This window comes from Marmota marmota, unplaced genomic scaffold (genome assembly GCF_001458135.2).
Source record: "Marmota marmota marmota unplaced genomic scaffold, marMar, whole genome shotgun sequence".
NCBI classification, from domain to species: Eukaryota; Metazoa; Chordata; class Mammalia; order Rodentia; family Sciuridae; genus Marmota; species Marmota marmota.
Window position 1 is genome coordinate 4,403,090 of NW_026000185.1, and position 15,726 is coordinate 4,418,815.

The 15,726-nt window shown below is 53.0% G+C and overlaps 1 protein-coding gene and 1 long non-coding RNA gene across 2 annotated transcripts in view; one reads left to right on the forward strand and one right to left on the reverse strand.

Moving 5' to 3' along the window:
* The window catches only part of Rbfox1 (RNA binding fox-1 homolog 1), a 1,613,147-nt gene that overhangs the window by 1,436,428 nt on the left and 160,993 nt on the right, over positions 1-15,726 (reverse strand). The window lies entirely within an intron of this gene.
* On the forward strand, positions 8,136-15,197 carry LOC125612404. The gene is made up of 3 exons (XR_007342767.1): positions 8,136-9,453; positions 11,486-11,627; positions 13,882-15,197. It is a non-coding gene; the product is annotated as an uncharacterized LOC125612404 (long non-coding RNA).

Here is a 15,726-nt window from a genome sequence, read left to right on the forward strand (position 1 = left end):
CAAAATAGAAAACTACAAGATGGCCCTCTGCACCCTTGGACCCCACCCACTTGGTGTCCAGAGGTCTGTGGACGTCCTGAGATTGCATGTGACATGGTGTTCATGTGTCCAGGAGCACTGTCCTCAAAAGCATCTGTGGCCCCCAAAGGACCTGAACTGCCACTGGAGAACAGCTTCCTTAGATTTCTGCAGCAGGGGGCTGACCCATATGACCTGTGAAGAGCCTTCAGGCTCAACATCCGCAGCGAGTCTTCCAAGAACCCCCTGCCGTCCCCCCTGCCTGCTGTGGCCAGCTCTCCAGAACTCGACACCCAGCAGGATCAGCCACAGAGCACCCTCCTCCCTGGGGTCTCCGAGCAGAGCCAGCCTTCTCTGACTGCTACTTCCACAGTGCCCCGGGACGCAGCCGCTGGTGCTTCATAGGTTGGACGAAATGCCTGTGAGCTGGCTCCTGCCCTCATGGGGCTCACAGCTCCTGGGAAAGTCTTAGTAAGATGCACCATGGTCCAGTCAGAAGCTGGGCCGCGAGGCCTAGGTGCACCACACACTGTGTGCCCGTGACAGCTGAGCATCCCGGCCTGATCCCCACAGCAGCCCGTGAGCAGGGTTTCCCAGTTCATCAGCCAATAGGGTCTGGAACTAGCTGGTCAAGAACGAGTTTCACTGCCTCAACTCCCCTTTCAGGAGGGCCCAGGGTGGGATCTGAGCCACCTGTATCCGCTGAGCATCACCCTCCCTGTTAGGCCTCCTGGGTGCACCTGACCCCAGTGACCTCGCTCCTTGCCACCCAGTTCTGTTCTCTTCCGGTGTCCTGCTCTCCCCTGAGCCCTCGGCTGGGTCCTACGCCCTGAGCACAGGGTCCTGGATCACAGACTGACACTGGCAGGGGTCTTCCTTCAACATGACCTGCTTCCCTCTAAGATTAAGGCAATGCCCCCTGCCCAAGTTTTCAATCACCTGGTCACCTAGGGAGAGAGCTTTCCTCCTGGCAGACCCAATTCCAAGCTGCAGAAGCATGAAACAAAGAAGACGCAAACACAGGGTCCTTGATCTGAAGGGGCTTATGAATTCATTTCTTTACCTTCCTTTCTTTCATCATCTTCCTTTCTTACATGTGTATTATATAACACATGTTGTTGTCTGCATCAGTCAGTGTTGTGTTGCTACAACAAAATACCTGAAGGAAATTAACTTGCCAAGAGAAAAGTTTTATTGGATTCATGGTTCTGGAGGAGCCAGGCTGAGATCAGGCAGCCTCTTTGCTTTGGGCTTCTGCTGGGCCCCCGGATAGCAGTGGCGGGGAGTGCGTGTCAGAGAAAACAGCTTATATCATGAGCCACGAAGCAGAGAGAAGAGACTCCGGTCCCTCAGTCCCTTTCCAGGTATGCCCCCAGTGGCTAAGGACGTTCCACTGAGCTGCACTTCCTGACTGTCCACACCATCACCCTGGGAACCAAGCCATTAACAGGCGGACCTTTATGGATGCCACACACATTCACAGCACTGCCGCTGTCTGTGTTCCAGTGGGGAAGGGGAGCCAGTGTCACCCCAGCTGACGGGCACATCATCGCGGTCATTTTACATGGTGGTAAGGGCTAAAAAGGAAATGGGGCCGGGGATCTGACAGAGGGGTATGTGGTCCTGGAAGGTCTGAGGAGACGGCGTCCCAGACAAGACCCGAGTGTAGGTACCAACCCTTTGTGCACAGGGGCAGACGGAGCAGCTGGGGACCAGGCTGATGGCAGCCAAGGATCATGGACTATTCACAGAAGATGGCCAGGGCTGTCAGCGCCCCGGGGACGGCAGGGAGGGAGGAAGTGGGGGGGGGACAGGCGCGGCTGTGAGCCCTGTGGGCATGCTGCAGCTGTGGTGGGGGTGGGGACACAGAGCAGCAGCTGGGACACGGAGGAGGCCTCCACCTGACCTGGCTCACCGATGTCCTGGCTCCTCTCCGGTGTCAGCTGGCCCCACCTCCCAGAGCAGGCCCGCAGGGTCCTGACACTCACACCCTACATCCCTAAGCATCACCCCAGACCTGCACAGTCCTGGCCCCACCTGACCCCCTATTCGTCCCCTGCTGTGGGACAGCCCCAAGGCCTCACGGAGCCCTGTTCATTCTGCAGACAAAAAGGAACAAACGTGTCAAAGTGCAGGGAGCGTGGGCTTCGGAAGGCCTGTGAGATGGCCGGGCGGCCTCCTCGGGGCTGGAACGGGGCTCTGACATCACCGTGGGATGCGGGACGCAGGCGAGGCTCCCCGGAGTGAGGTGTGCCGGGCTCTGCCTCCACCTCCCCCCGGCCCCCTGTGCTGCTCCGAGGAGTCACCGTTTCCTCCCCAGTGACTTCAGCCACCTCCTGGTTCTCCTGACTTTGTCCCCTTCAATCCTCCCTCTACCCAGCCGTCCAGATGCTCTCTGAAAGTGAACAGCCCATCAGGGCACCCCCCTGCGTGAGCCCCTCCGCAGTCCCCAGAGCAGGCAGGAGAACTTGGAGCTCCTGGCTGGGCCAGCTGACCTCTGCAAGATCCGTCTGCCTCGTCCATCCCAAGAATCCCTGGGAGGTGGGAAGCCTCCAAGACGGCTCCCACGAGCCCTTCCCCACCTTGCCTGTGTGAGATCCCACCCGAGGGTGAGCTGGACCTGCCGATTTGCCTCTGGGAGATGGACACAGCAGAGGCCAGAGGGCTTGTAAGCAGGACCTTCCCCAGGGGAGCCTCCAGGTATCTGCAGAGACAGCAGATGTGCCTGGACTGCAGCCTGCGGGAGACCCTGAGCACAGGACCTTGCCCAGCTGCCTGGGGACCCCCGGCCACAGGAACTATGGGATGAGCACTGCCGTGTCGGAACGTGAGGGCCATCGGGAGCATGGCAGCAGACCACGATGCTCTTGGCTGCCTGGTGCCCACTGCAGCCTGCGACGTGCCACACGCTTCCTGCCAGGGCCCCTCAGTCCACCGTCTGCTGAAGTGCCCCACTGCCACCTGCACACGGCAGCCTCTGTTCCATCTTTCATTTCTAGGCTAAGATGTCACTTTCTCAGGTCTGATTACCCTACCCAGGTCACGACCCTGCCTGCCATTATATGTCAGTACTCTTCTTGATTCACTCTTAGCCTTACCAGGGGTGGTAACTATAAACTGTTTATATGTAGGTTTAAATGACTCTTTCCAGAACATGAATGGGTAGATGGATAGGTCGATAAACAGGTAAAGAGGATGAATGGATGTCGGGTGGATAGATGATTGTATTGATGGATGGGTGGATGGATGATGGGTGGGTGGTGGTGGATTGGATGGGCAGGTGACAGATGGGTTGATGGATGGATAGGTATATTGATAGGTGGATGGACAGGGGATTGGATGGATTATAGGTAGATGAATGGGTGGGTGAGTGGGTGGATGGATGGATGGATTGATGGGCAGATGGGTTGATGGATGGATAGGTATATTGATAGGTGGATGGACAGGGGATTGGATGGATTATAGGTAGATGAATGGGTGAGTGGGTGGATGGATGGATGGATGGGTTGATGGATGGATAGGTATATTGATAGGCGGATGGACAGTGGATTGGATGGATTATGGGTGGATGAATGGGTTGGTGGATAAACGGGTTGATGGATGGGTGGTTGCGTGGATGAGCACATAGGTCTATAGATAGGTGGGTGGATGGATAGATGAGTGGATGGTGGAGGGAAAGGAGAAAGAACGATATAGACCCACTGACATGCATTCACAAGAATATGGCCAACTATGGCCACCTTCTCCCCCTCTTAATTAAACCCTTCCTTATATCCTTGCCTTGGCGTGCTCCTCTAACGTTCAAACTTCTACGTGCGAGGGAGCAGGACTTGTCACGGGTAACCGGCGGGATCACTTTCACACCGCAGGGGAGTCAAGTCCTTTAGCCAGACGGTATGAGGCGGGTGGTCAGGTTAGCGCCTGGCCCTTTTCAGGAAAAGCACGTTGACTCTTGGTCTAGAGGGGGAGCACTCTTGGGGTGAGTGCGGCGTGCACGCTGCTCTCCGTACCCCCCAAGGAGTAGGAAACGGGAACCGTGACCAACATGGGAAAGGAAAACAGCGGGGGCTAGACCAGAGGAAGAACTTCCTTGGAGTCAGAGGTGCCCACAAAGACACGGCTTCCCCGGGAGGCAGTGAGCACTGTGTCCTGGAGGTGGCAGGCAGAGCGGGCAGCCACTCTGGAGTGTCGCCAGTGACCGTCTGCTCACAGGGCCTCTGCGCCTGCTCCCTCAGTGGAGCCCGTTGGGATTCAGGCGAGCACTACCCGCCACTTCCCAGAACCTCATTTATGAACACGTAAGTAACGTGGGACCGTAAGAGAGCTCACTGTAAATACAGGAGCGTGGGACAGAGCAACATACATGTTAACAACACGTCCAGTGGCAGGTCCATTAGCTACGAGGAACCTCAACGTGGAGACCAACCTATAGCAGAGGTCAGGAGGCCACGTCCTGCGGCCCACATGGCTCCCCATCTGCTCTGGAAACCAAGCTTTGTTGAAACCAGCCCCTCGACTTGCTTAAAGGGCCTGTGGCTGCCTTCACACTAAATGGCAGAGCTGAGCAGTTGGGAGGGTGACCGTGTGGGCCAAAACACCCAGAACTAGCTGGCCCTGGACAGAAACACTTGCCGACTCCCAGCATAAAAGACTTTCCAGGTAGTTGTCATGCAGTAACATGGCATGAAAATATCTGAGACGTCTCTGGTGGCAAAGCAGAGGCCCTGATACTTGAGGAACACAGTGGATTTCAGGTCAAGGTTGGGCAAGGTGCAGAGGGAAGGAGGGGACACGAGTGACTGCTTAGTGGCTGTGGGTTTCCATTCAGGGTGACAAAAAGGCTTTGGGACCGGATGCGGGTGAAGGCTGCACAACGTGAACGTACTCAAGGTCCTTGAAGTCCACAGTGAGTTGGTCGATACACTGTTTCATGTTATCTGTTTCTTTTTACCATGAAAATAAAATGCAGCCCTTCAAGAGACAGTGATGTAGTTTTTCCCAGCCAAGTTCACAGACCCCCTGACCTCCATCCCTGAGCTCCAGGTAAAACCTTGGGAGCTGATCCAGATCTTTCCTCCCATCCTACGGTATGATGTCCCCCTGCTCTAGCAAGGGCTGACCGCCCAGGAGAGGTGTGGAGCTGGGCTCGGCCAAGGGCTTGGTGTGGAGGGGTCTGCAGTGCCGGGCTCCTGGGGCAGGGGTCCTGCGTCACCCACGCCTCCCCTCCACTGCTGGCTGGCATCACCATAGTGCGTGTAAAGAAGGGACACCCACAGGTCTCAGCCCGCGTGGGGGGGCTGGGGCGTGAACCTGGCCCCCGAGTCCAGGCATTCCACCAGAGTGGCCGATGCCTCCGCTCTCCCAGCCCCGCTCCACGGGCCACGGAGGGGAAGGCTAAGTCAGCAACCGCAGCGGGACCTTCCTGCCGAAGCGCTCAGTGAGGAGGCAGCGGGGCAGGGCCTACCCCAGACCTCAGGCAGTGACCCTGGGGTCCCCTGGGGAAGTGCGTGGAAGGCTACATCGCCCGGCCCAGCCTGTGCAAGAGCCGAGGGCCTCGGGAACCCGCTGGCTTTGCGTTCCATCACCAGCAGCTGCTCCAAGACCCCGAGACAGCACCGTCCGAGCCCACAGCCTGGGAGGACAGAGGCCTCAGATGCCCTGCGAAGGCGGGCGCCTAATTGTGGAACTCAATCTTGTTTTCATAGGAATCAATTCGGAGGGATTTTCATTTTCAATTATTCAACAACATCCAATTTTCCCTCTACACCTCTGCCAGACAGGAGGAGAGAAATTGCATATGTCAATCACCCTGGAGAGCTGCTGACCAGCCCGAGGTCACCCCGCAGCCCCCTCAAGCGGAGGGGGTGCTGCAAGGCCCCGAGAATGTGCCCTGGGTTGTCTGAGACCAGTGGAGATGGGGGTGGCCTGTGCTCTGGGCCCTGGGATGCTGCCTGGCACTTGCTCTGCCCGTCAAGGAGGGAGACAGACCATCTCTGTGCCACTGAGTGACACCCTTGGGGAGGAGAGATGCAGCCTCTTCCTCCTGCACAGCCCTTCTCCCTCACCTGCCACCGCAGAGGATCCCTCCCTGGTCCTTAGAACCAGCAGGGACCTGCGGGGCCAGGAGAACCCCTCCTCTCGGGGCCAGGAGAACCCCTCCTCTCGTGGAAAGCGGTTGGAGCATTCTGAACCCGGCTACCTTGCTCCCTAAAGTACGTGTTGGGACCTCTACCTACCTAGGCTTTGCAGGGACAGGCCTCCAGTGTCCTTGCTGTGCTCCCAGGGAAGGTGGGCTCGCGGGTGGGCACCAGGAAGCGGACCACCTTAAATAGGTGGGCCAGAGTTTGGGAGAAGCGTCAACCAAGGGGAGAGAGCAAGGTTTCCTCTGATTAAGAAATTGCTGTCAAGGCGAGGGCTGGATCTAGACTGGATGGTTTAACTGTCTGATCCACTTAAACCCCTGCCAGTCGGGGGGAGCACAGGACCCAAGACGCCACCAGAGTGAGTCACTTCACAATGACTCAGGAGGGTGCAGAGACAGTCTTCAGAGCAATGACTTCATACCTTTCCGCCAGGAGAGCACCCCTCCCCACCAAGCTGGTGCCCTCTGACAAGGGACCAGAGAGCTCACAGGAGGGGTCCAGAAGAAGTGAACTGGGCTTAGGGAACAAAGGGTGGCTTGTGCTCCTTTCCTGCAAGGTGGCAGGTGGTGAACAACGCCCCTCCTGAGCAGGGTCAGCTCGGGGCTGCCTGCCTCCCCCCCTCTTCCTGGAGCCCTGTGCTCCGGACTCTCCAACTCTTGGCTTTATACCACAGGCAGATTCCTCCAGGCAACATCTGTGCTCAGCACCACGCAAGGGACAGAAGGCACAGCTGATGGAGACCTTCCGGGCTAGTGGTCAAGAGAAGGGACCACATAGGTAGCTGTGGCCGGAGAGCTGACCGCTGATAACACTGGGTTAATAGCCACCCTGCCTCGAGTTGGGAAAACCCTGCAGGCAAAAGAGGGAGCCAGGTGCAGGAGCAGGATTCCCGCACAGGGAGCCCCCGAGACAGTGACCTGAGTCCAGGCTGTCATCGCTCCTCGCCTGAGCTCCTGGTCTGGAGGAGGACACGGGCTCTTGAACAAGTTATTTCAAAGGGTGACATTCTAAGAGAAATTAGCCCAAAGGCCAACCTGTTCTAGAGGAGGTGAGCAACGGGTAAAGAGGAGGTGATACTGAAGGTCAGAGTTCAGGTCCTCACTGCAGAGAGCACTCATTAGTCACTTCTGTGACTCCAGGACCTGTCTAGGACACATCAAGAAAATGCTAGGAAATATTTGTTGGGGACATTAGAGCCGAGCTTTAAAGGACGTGCAGGAATTCACCCCCGAAGGGGAGGAGGGATCGGGCCTCCAATAGAGACGGAGGCTGGAGGTGCTGCGGAGGCTGACAGGAGACGGCTGGTGAGCGTGTGGCCGAGGAGGGCGGACGGGAGAAGATGGCGCTGTGGTGGGACGATCTGGCCCACAGAAACCCTGCAGGCGGAGGTGCAGGGACTGCACGGCCTCCCGCAGGTGACACGGAGACTCTATGGAGTTTCCAAGAGGGATGTGGCCGATGTTCACGCTTCTCGAGGGCCACTCTGGGGCAGAGGCACAGCATGGCTGGACACAGAGGGGCCTCGTAGGAAGAGATGGCTAAAGTGCCGGGGGCTACCATCTGAATGTTCTGTCTCCACCAAAATCCGTGGGTTCAAGTCCTGACCCCAAAGTGGTGGCTTTTGGAGGTGGGGCCTACAGGAAGTGACTCAGAGAGCTGAGCCCATGTGAAGGGGATCAATGCCCCTCGAAGAGAGACCCCAGAGGCTTATTTGACTCCTCTGCCGTGGGAGGTGACAGTAAAAAGACACCTGCCAGGAGGTGGGCCCTCACCAGACACCAGATCTGCCAGGGCCGTCACCTGGGACTTCCAGGCTGCAGAACGGTGAGCCACACACTTCTGCTGTGCATTGTCACCGGCATCCGGTATTTTGCTACAGCAGCAGGAATAAATAAAGACATGGGAGCCGGAAAGTGGAGGAGGAGCCGAGCAAAGGAGGAAGCAAAAGAAGGAGAGCAGGTTCAGGAGGACTCAGGAGGGAACTGAGGGGAGACTCACCCGCGGCGTGGTTGGAACGCGGGAGGGATGAGCCGAGGGGTCTGTCTGGGGGCTGGAGGGCCGTGGACTGAGCCTGGGAGAGACAGTGGCCCTCTTCACTGCGAGGCACCGTGGGACCCAACGGGGGAGCTGACTCTCGGGGAGGAGGCTGAGCTGCAGGCAGCAGAGACCGGCTCCATCCCTGGTCACGTGCGGAGGCTGTCCCTCGATCCCATGGTCAGGACTGTCCCTTTTCTTCCCACTGTGCCAACAGCCCTTCAAAAATATGAGTCCTCACTTATCCTCTGCTTTCCCTCCAAAACTGATGAAGAGAAGATGGTTCAAAGAAAACCTGCAGTTGGGCTTGGACCACTGCAGCCGAGAGGTGGGTGTGTCTGCAGGGACGGGCCCAGAGCCGGGGAAGCCGGGGTGTCCGGCTCAGTGGAGGTGTCCATGGAGTGGAGAAGGCTCCTGGGTCATTGTAGATGCCCCTGCCCCCAGGGGGGACACAGCACCCAATGCTGTCCTGTCACACATGGACTCTGAGGGCCCCCTAAGGAGGCACATGCGGAACAGGACACAACAGAAACCAGGCTCTCCCTCGCAGGCAAGTCCCTTCCCCTCTGCAAGCCTCAGTTTCCTCATAAGCGGAATCAGGATGTCACAGATAGCCTGGAAGCATCGGCTCAGAGCCTCAGAACCATGGCCTGGCCCAGAAGGAGCCCAGCAACAGGTAAAAGTACCAACAATGGTGATGATCCTGAAGACACGTTGCCACTATCAGCTGGGAGGATTGTGGTTATTTAAATTTTCTTTTTTACCTATACTTAAAACCCCACAAAGACCCTTCTGCTCTTAGCATTAAGACTAAGACTCTTAAACTGGCCCATACGTCCCATGATTGTCTGACCTCTGCTCCTTACACCTTGGATTAGGCATTTTAACAGTTTACTGTGATGAAATACCTGAGGCTGAGTCACTTTAGAGAGATAAGAGGGTTTTTTGGGCTCACAGTTCAGGGGGCTCCAGAGCACAGCACTGACAGCTTGGCTCTGCTGGAGACATCATGGTGGGTAGCATCAAAATGACAGAAAAACATGCGAGAGGGAGAAATTATGTCACCAGAGAGGAAGCCAGAGAAACTGGGGAGTGGCCAGGCAACTTCCTGTTATGGTTTAGATATGATGTGACCTCCAGAAGCCACGCGTGAGACAATGAGAGGAAGTTCACAGGTGAAATGACCGGCTTATGAGAGCTCTGACCTGATGGGTGGATGAATCCATTGATGTGGATTAACTGGGTGCTCTACAGACAGGTAGGGTGTGGCTGGAGCAGGTGGGTCACGGGGTGGGCTTTGGGGTGAGTCTATCTCTCTCCCTCCCTCCCTCTCTCGTTCTCCCTCCCTCCCCTCCCTGATGGCCGTGTCCAGAGCTGCTTTCCTCTTCCATGTCCTCCACCATGAGGTTCTGCCTCACCTGGGGCCCAGGGCTATGGAGTTAGCCAGCCNGGGTGGGGGGGGGTCAGAGGAAGGACGCGGATCCCAACCCCAGGCTGCCCTGTCTCACGTGTGATCACAACAGGGAGGGGGCTGCTCCCGGAAGGGCCGGGGGTACAGCAGATGAAAACTGGGCTGTGACGGGGGGACGTACAGGAAAGAGAATCCTCAGCTGAACCCAGATGGAAAGTGGAGTCTGTCTTTGTGGGATTTGTGGCAGGTGGGTGGGCGGATCTCCTGCTGGGGCGCTTGTCTGCAACAGGGAGAGCAGAGCTGGGGGAGGAGACGTCTTTTCTTTGGGTCCCCAAGGAAGAGGAGGACACAGAGGTCAGACTGCATCTTTCTCAGCCTGGATCTCGGGGATAAAAGTCCTTGAGAAAGGAGCTTCAGACGGGAGCTGCAGTTTCCTCTTTCATGAGAGGTGGATTTGGAGCCCAAATGGCAGGGCTTTGGGGCCAGGTGGCACCCTTGGTGAAGGGGACGAGATGGTCCCGCCGCTTCTGCAGAGAGAACTGCGTCGCTGCAACTGATGAGACCCAAGCCTCCGGGAAGGCTTTGTAACCAGAGGGAGTGGAGTTAGGCAGCTTCTTAGATGAGCTGTGGTCAGAGCTTTGAGGAACAGTGGGCGGGGACAAGGGTATTCCCCCGCTTCAGAAAGGCCAGCCCCTCGAAGCATCAGGTAGACTAAGTGGAGACGGGTGATGAAGAGCGTCCTCTGGGAGCATTGTATGGGTGATGCTCCTCGTTGGCCTATCAAGATCAATACCCCTTGTCATCCCAGAGCACCCCCCGTGGGAACTGGAGACCCCTCAGCCCCAGCAAGGCCAGGGAGAGCTGCTGTCCCATCTACAGGCCCTTCTCGACCCAGCGGTGCCCAAGCCGTAAGCCTGAGAGCTGTGACAGACTTGAACCAACTGTGATTCCGTGCAATATCCACTCCGCCTGGCGGACCTCAGACCCGAGGTGGCCTCAGCCCCTGCCCCCATCCGAGTTCATTAGTGAGCCCGGCAGCAAGACGCTCGGCGGCACCGATTTCTCTGGACTCCATGATTTCCCGAGAAGGGATAATAAATGTGTTGGAAAGCGTGGGGTGATTTATTAAAGTGCATCGTATTGCAATGGTTTTACAAGAAGATTAATTTTTAATAAAGAAACCTCACTCTTCGAAGACCTTCGCACACCTAAGAAAAATGAGTCTCTCTGCCTCTGTGGGAACTGCCAGGGATTCTTCCCTGGAACAAGGTCCACTTTGTTCTTTTCTCTCCCCTAGAGAGGGAGACGGACTCTCTGAGTGGGGTCTAAACAGAACTTTGGGCCCTTCTCAGTCCACTAGTGACCAAACACCCATTTCTTAGGCTCGATTCTCAGTCATGCTGACTTGGGCTCCTGGTCACCAGAGCTGCCCCTTGTCCAACCAGGAGATGTGGCCCAAGGCAGATGAGGGACCCTCAGGTACCCAGGACATGGCTCAGAGGCTGGCCATGGGTGCCTCCAACAGGGGCCTGGGGGGATTGAAAGGAGACCCACAGGTGACTGAGGTTCAGAAAGTAGCCCAGGAATAAAAGCAAAGAGGAGGGGAAGAGAAGCCGGACTCTGGAGTCGAGCACGGCATCCCTGGGTGAGCCTGGGCAAGTCCCGTGGCCGCTGAGCTCGGGTTTCCTCATCAGTGAGACGGGCATCGATGGGAATTCAGGGAGGGCTCAATTAACTAAACGGATGACGTGCCGCCTGCCTAGCAAAGGAGAGGGGAGGAAGCCGGCGTCCCTGGGAGGGGTGTCTTGGGAGCAGGAGGGATTTTTATATAAATTCAAGGTTTTCAGAGGGAATACGACCTTTTGTCTCTTTTTCTTAGGAACAGCATTCAAGGAAATGGAGTCTGCTGAAGAGACTCTGGTGAAGGCTGAGAAGGGGCAGTGTATGAGTGCCAGCCGAGGGACCTGGGCAGCAGCTAGGGAGCTGCAGCTCTTCCTCGGGAGGATTGCGAGCAGAGAAAGGTACTCACTGGCAAGAGTGATTCAGCTTAGTTAACTTGGAGACGGAGGGTTAGTCATTGAAATTATTAATAATCACTAATGTAATTGTCATCATTATCATAATTGCTTAAAATGAGACTTTATGGAACAAAAATTGGTTGAGAAGCTGCCATGGGCCAATCCTAGCATTCCATCCACCACATGCCAAACTTAGCCTTCCATCTGCCATATTGCCAGGGTCTCCTGGCAACAATGAGGACCATCAAGTCTATATGAAGGGCTTTTATTGAATTCAAGGTCATAATAAATCACTAAAATCCTCGGTGAGATTGGATCCAGAAAATAGCAAAACAATAATAGCTAATAAATATCAACCTCTGGGTCTATGCAAACTATTGTGGTTTGGATATGAGGTATCCCCTAAAAGGTCATGTGAGAGATAATGCATGAACATTCAGAGGTAAAATGATCAAATTATTAGAACTGTTACCTATTCAGTGGATAATCCATTTGAATGGATCAACTGGGTGGTAACTGTGGGCAGGTATGGTGTGGCTAGAGGAAGGAGGTCATTGGGGATGTGCTCTTGGGGTTTATATTTTGTCCCTGGCACCCCCCTCCTCTCCTTCTACCCCCCCTCCTTCCTGTGAACTGAACACAGGCTGGAGAAGTCTTAAAATGGTATTATCAGAGCTTAATGATCCATTATGGTGGGAGCACAGAATACCACAATGCCAGGAGGACTGTGGACAGTAAAGACTAGGCTCATAATGTTTCAGAGGAGGACGACTCTATTGGAAGTTGGGTTAGAGGTCATTCATGTTACATTCTGACGAAGAATTTGTATTTTTTCTGTGTCATGCTGCTTTCTATGAAGTTGAATTTAAAGGTGATGTATTGATTGATCTTGTGGAGAAAACTTCAAGGCAGTACAGCATTCAGTTGGTGACATGGCTATTGCTGGTGGCTTCTAACCAAGTTTACTGTAGCATTTAGTACTCTGCTTTTGGTAGCAAACAGCAGAGGAGGAGAAGATTTGAAAGACTTGCAATTTGTCTATAAATGGGTGAGTAAAACTGGGGTCAAGGAAGTTGTGGTAATTGAAGAGGTTATAGCCACTAAAGAGATGCTAAGTATTTTACACAGAAACAACAGGAAACACGGCTTGAGGGCATCTCAGAATTGGCAAGACCACACCCATCACAGACTTAAGGGTATAAAAGTAAAAACTTTGAAGAGACAGATCATGGGGGTATGCTGTTTGCATGGGGAGCCTAGGAAGTTGTTTCACGATACTCAGAAGCTGCTGCAGCCTTGATCTTAGCAGTCCAGGCTATGGCTTGAGATAGTAGAAAATCTTATTGTTGTCCATGTGGTACTGGTTTTGAATAAATGTAGGATGCTAGAATAGAGGCTCATGCAGGTTTTCACTGAGATTTCAAAGAAGGACCTGGGAGGCCTGGCAAAGTGTAACAGAGTGAGAATCCCTGAGGAATACCCCTGAGAGAACAATATGTAAAGATATGAGATGGAAACTGAGGCTCCTCACAATTAGGAGATGCCAGTAACATAGAATGTCTGCCAAGGGAAGCTGCAGTAACTCAGCAGAATCAAGCAAAGAGAGAGGCCATGTGGGTTGCAACCAGCAAGGCCATAGCGGTGGAGATAGATAATCCCCTTGGAGAGAACATCACTATGCCATGGGCCCCAGATGCTGGACATGGATCTTTAGGACTTGTTTGTCCAGCTGATTTGGGTCTTTTGTCTCATCCCTTCTTTCTTTGCCCCGATTTCTCCCTTTTGGAATGGAAATGTTTTCTATGTGCCATTATATATTGGATATGTACAACTTGCTTTTCATCTTTACAGGGAGCCACAGCTAACAGTTTGCCTTGAGTCTTGGATGAGATTTTGGACTTGGACTTTTGGCAATCCTGGGACCACTGGATTATAGGGATTCTTGGAAAGGGGCTAAATGTATTCTGGATTTTGAGATAGGCATGAGTTTGGAGAGCCCGGTGCAGAATGTGATAGTTTGGATATAAGATGTTACCTGAAAACTCACATGTGAGACAATGCAAGAATTTTCAGAGGTGAAATGATTACATGATGAGAGCTGTAACCTAACTGGTGGATTAATCCACTTGAATGAATTAACTGAGTGGTAAATGTAGACAGGCAGGGTATGCTAGAAGAAGTAGGTCCCTGGGAAGGTACCTCTGGGGTTTATATTTAGTCTCTGGCACCTCTCTCTCCTTCTTATTCTTCTTTTTAGATGTCATGAACTGAGCAGATTTCCCGCCCCATATCCTGCCACCATGAGGTTCTGCCTTATCTCAAGTTAAGAGCCATGGAGTCAGCTATCCATGGACTACACCTCTGAAACTCCAAGACAAAATAAACTCTTCCTCCTGTTGTTCTTGTCGGGTCTTTTGGTTACAGCAACGTGAAGCTGACTAAAATACAGATACTCTGCCAAGTACTTGACATATTGATTCATTTAAAACTCTGCAACGTGGAGAAACTATTTGCGCACCACATATCTGATAAAGGATCTCTGTTATGTAGAGAACACTTAAGTTCAATGACAAGACGTGCCTAATCTGGATATCTAATAGAAATGCACTCCTACAACATGTGGCCTTCTGAGTCCTGCTTCTGTTTCACTGAGCACAATGTGCTCAAGGTCATCCGCACTGCAGCCTGTATTAGTGCTCCATTCTTTTTATGCCCGAATAATATTCTACTGGATGGATATATCACATAGAAATAGGCAGTAAGTTAGCAGTAGCCAGGGGGTTGGGGAGGAGTGATCAACAGTGACTACCTCTTGGTTATGGAGTTAGGGTTAGGTAATGAAGAGGTTCTGCAGATGGATGGTGCTGGCGGTCGCACAATAGTGTGAATGTTCTCAATGAAATGGACTGTATGCTCAAAGATGGCTCAGATGGTAGAGTGTATGTCCTTTGTATTTCCCCACAATAAACACGTCTAAATGGTTAGAAAATTGATAAACCAAATGAAAAATTGGGCAAAATTTTGAATGGAAAGTTTACCAAAGAGCATACTGTACTTGGTGAATGACCACGTACAGTATGTCCAACATCACTAGTCATCACAGAAATGCAAATCAAAGCCAGAAGAGACAGGGATACACCCCCCATTAGAATGCCTAAAATTGAAAACACTGGCCCTAACAAATGTTGCTGACTATGTAAAGAGTTAGGACTTCTGTACGCTTCTGGTGGAAATGTACAATGGTTCAACCTCTTTGGAAAACAGTAATTTCTTTTTTCTTTTTCCCCAAGATGCTGGGGACAGAACCAGGAGTAGAACTCAGTGAACTACAGCCTCAGTGAGGCAAGATAAACATCACCTATAAATAATCCAGCCCTTCTACTCCTAGCCATTTACTCAATAGACATGGGATTTGTACCCAGCCGTTCACATCAGCATTAGCAGTAATGGCCCCGAACTGGATATGAATCAAGGGCCCATCCGTGTTTGGATGAACAAGATGTGGACTACTACTCAGCAATCAAAAATGAAATGCTATTAAGTGCAACCACCTGGGTAACCCTGAAAACCACTATAGTGAGACTCAAGAGCCTATACTTGTTGAGTCCTTTTAACTCAATTTACATGAAATGTCCAGCAAAGGACTTCGACATCAAAGACTGAGATATCAGATCAGTCATTTCTTGGAACTTCAGGAGTTTCTGGGAGCTGGAAAGTAAGGGCACAAACACTGTGAATGTAGTTTGGGGTGATGGACAAGTGCTGAAACAGGACTGTGGTAATGACTGCATAACTCCATGGCTTACTAACCACACTGCACCCTACATGACCAGCAGGTAAATAGTACAGTAGGTCACACACATCTCAATAATATTTAAGATGGTGTATCCCATATGATTCCAGTTTTATAAAATTCTAGAAAATGCAAACCAGTCTACAGGGTGGAAAGCAGAACTGGTTGCCTGCGGAGGTGGGAAGAGTTGGGAGATTTCAAAGAATCCTTGAGGAATGCGTATTTTTATTATCTTGACTGAGGTGGCAATTTTGCGGGTCTACACAGATTTCAATACTTATCAAATTTTACTTTTTGCGTATGAGAAGT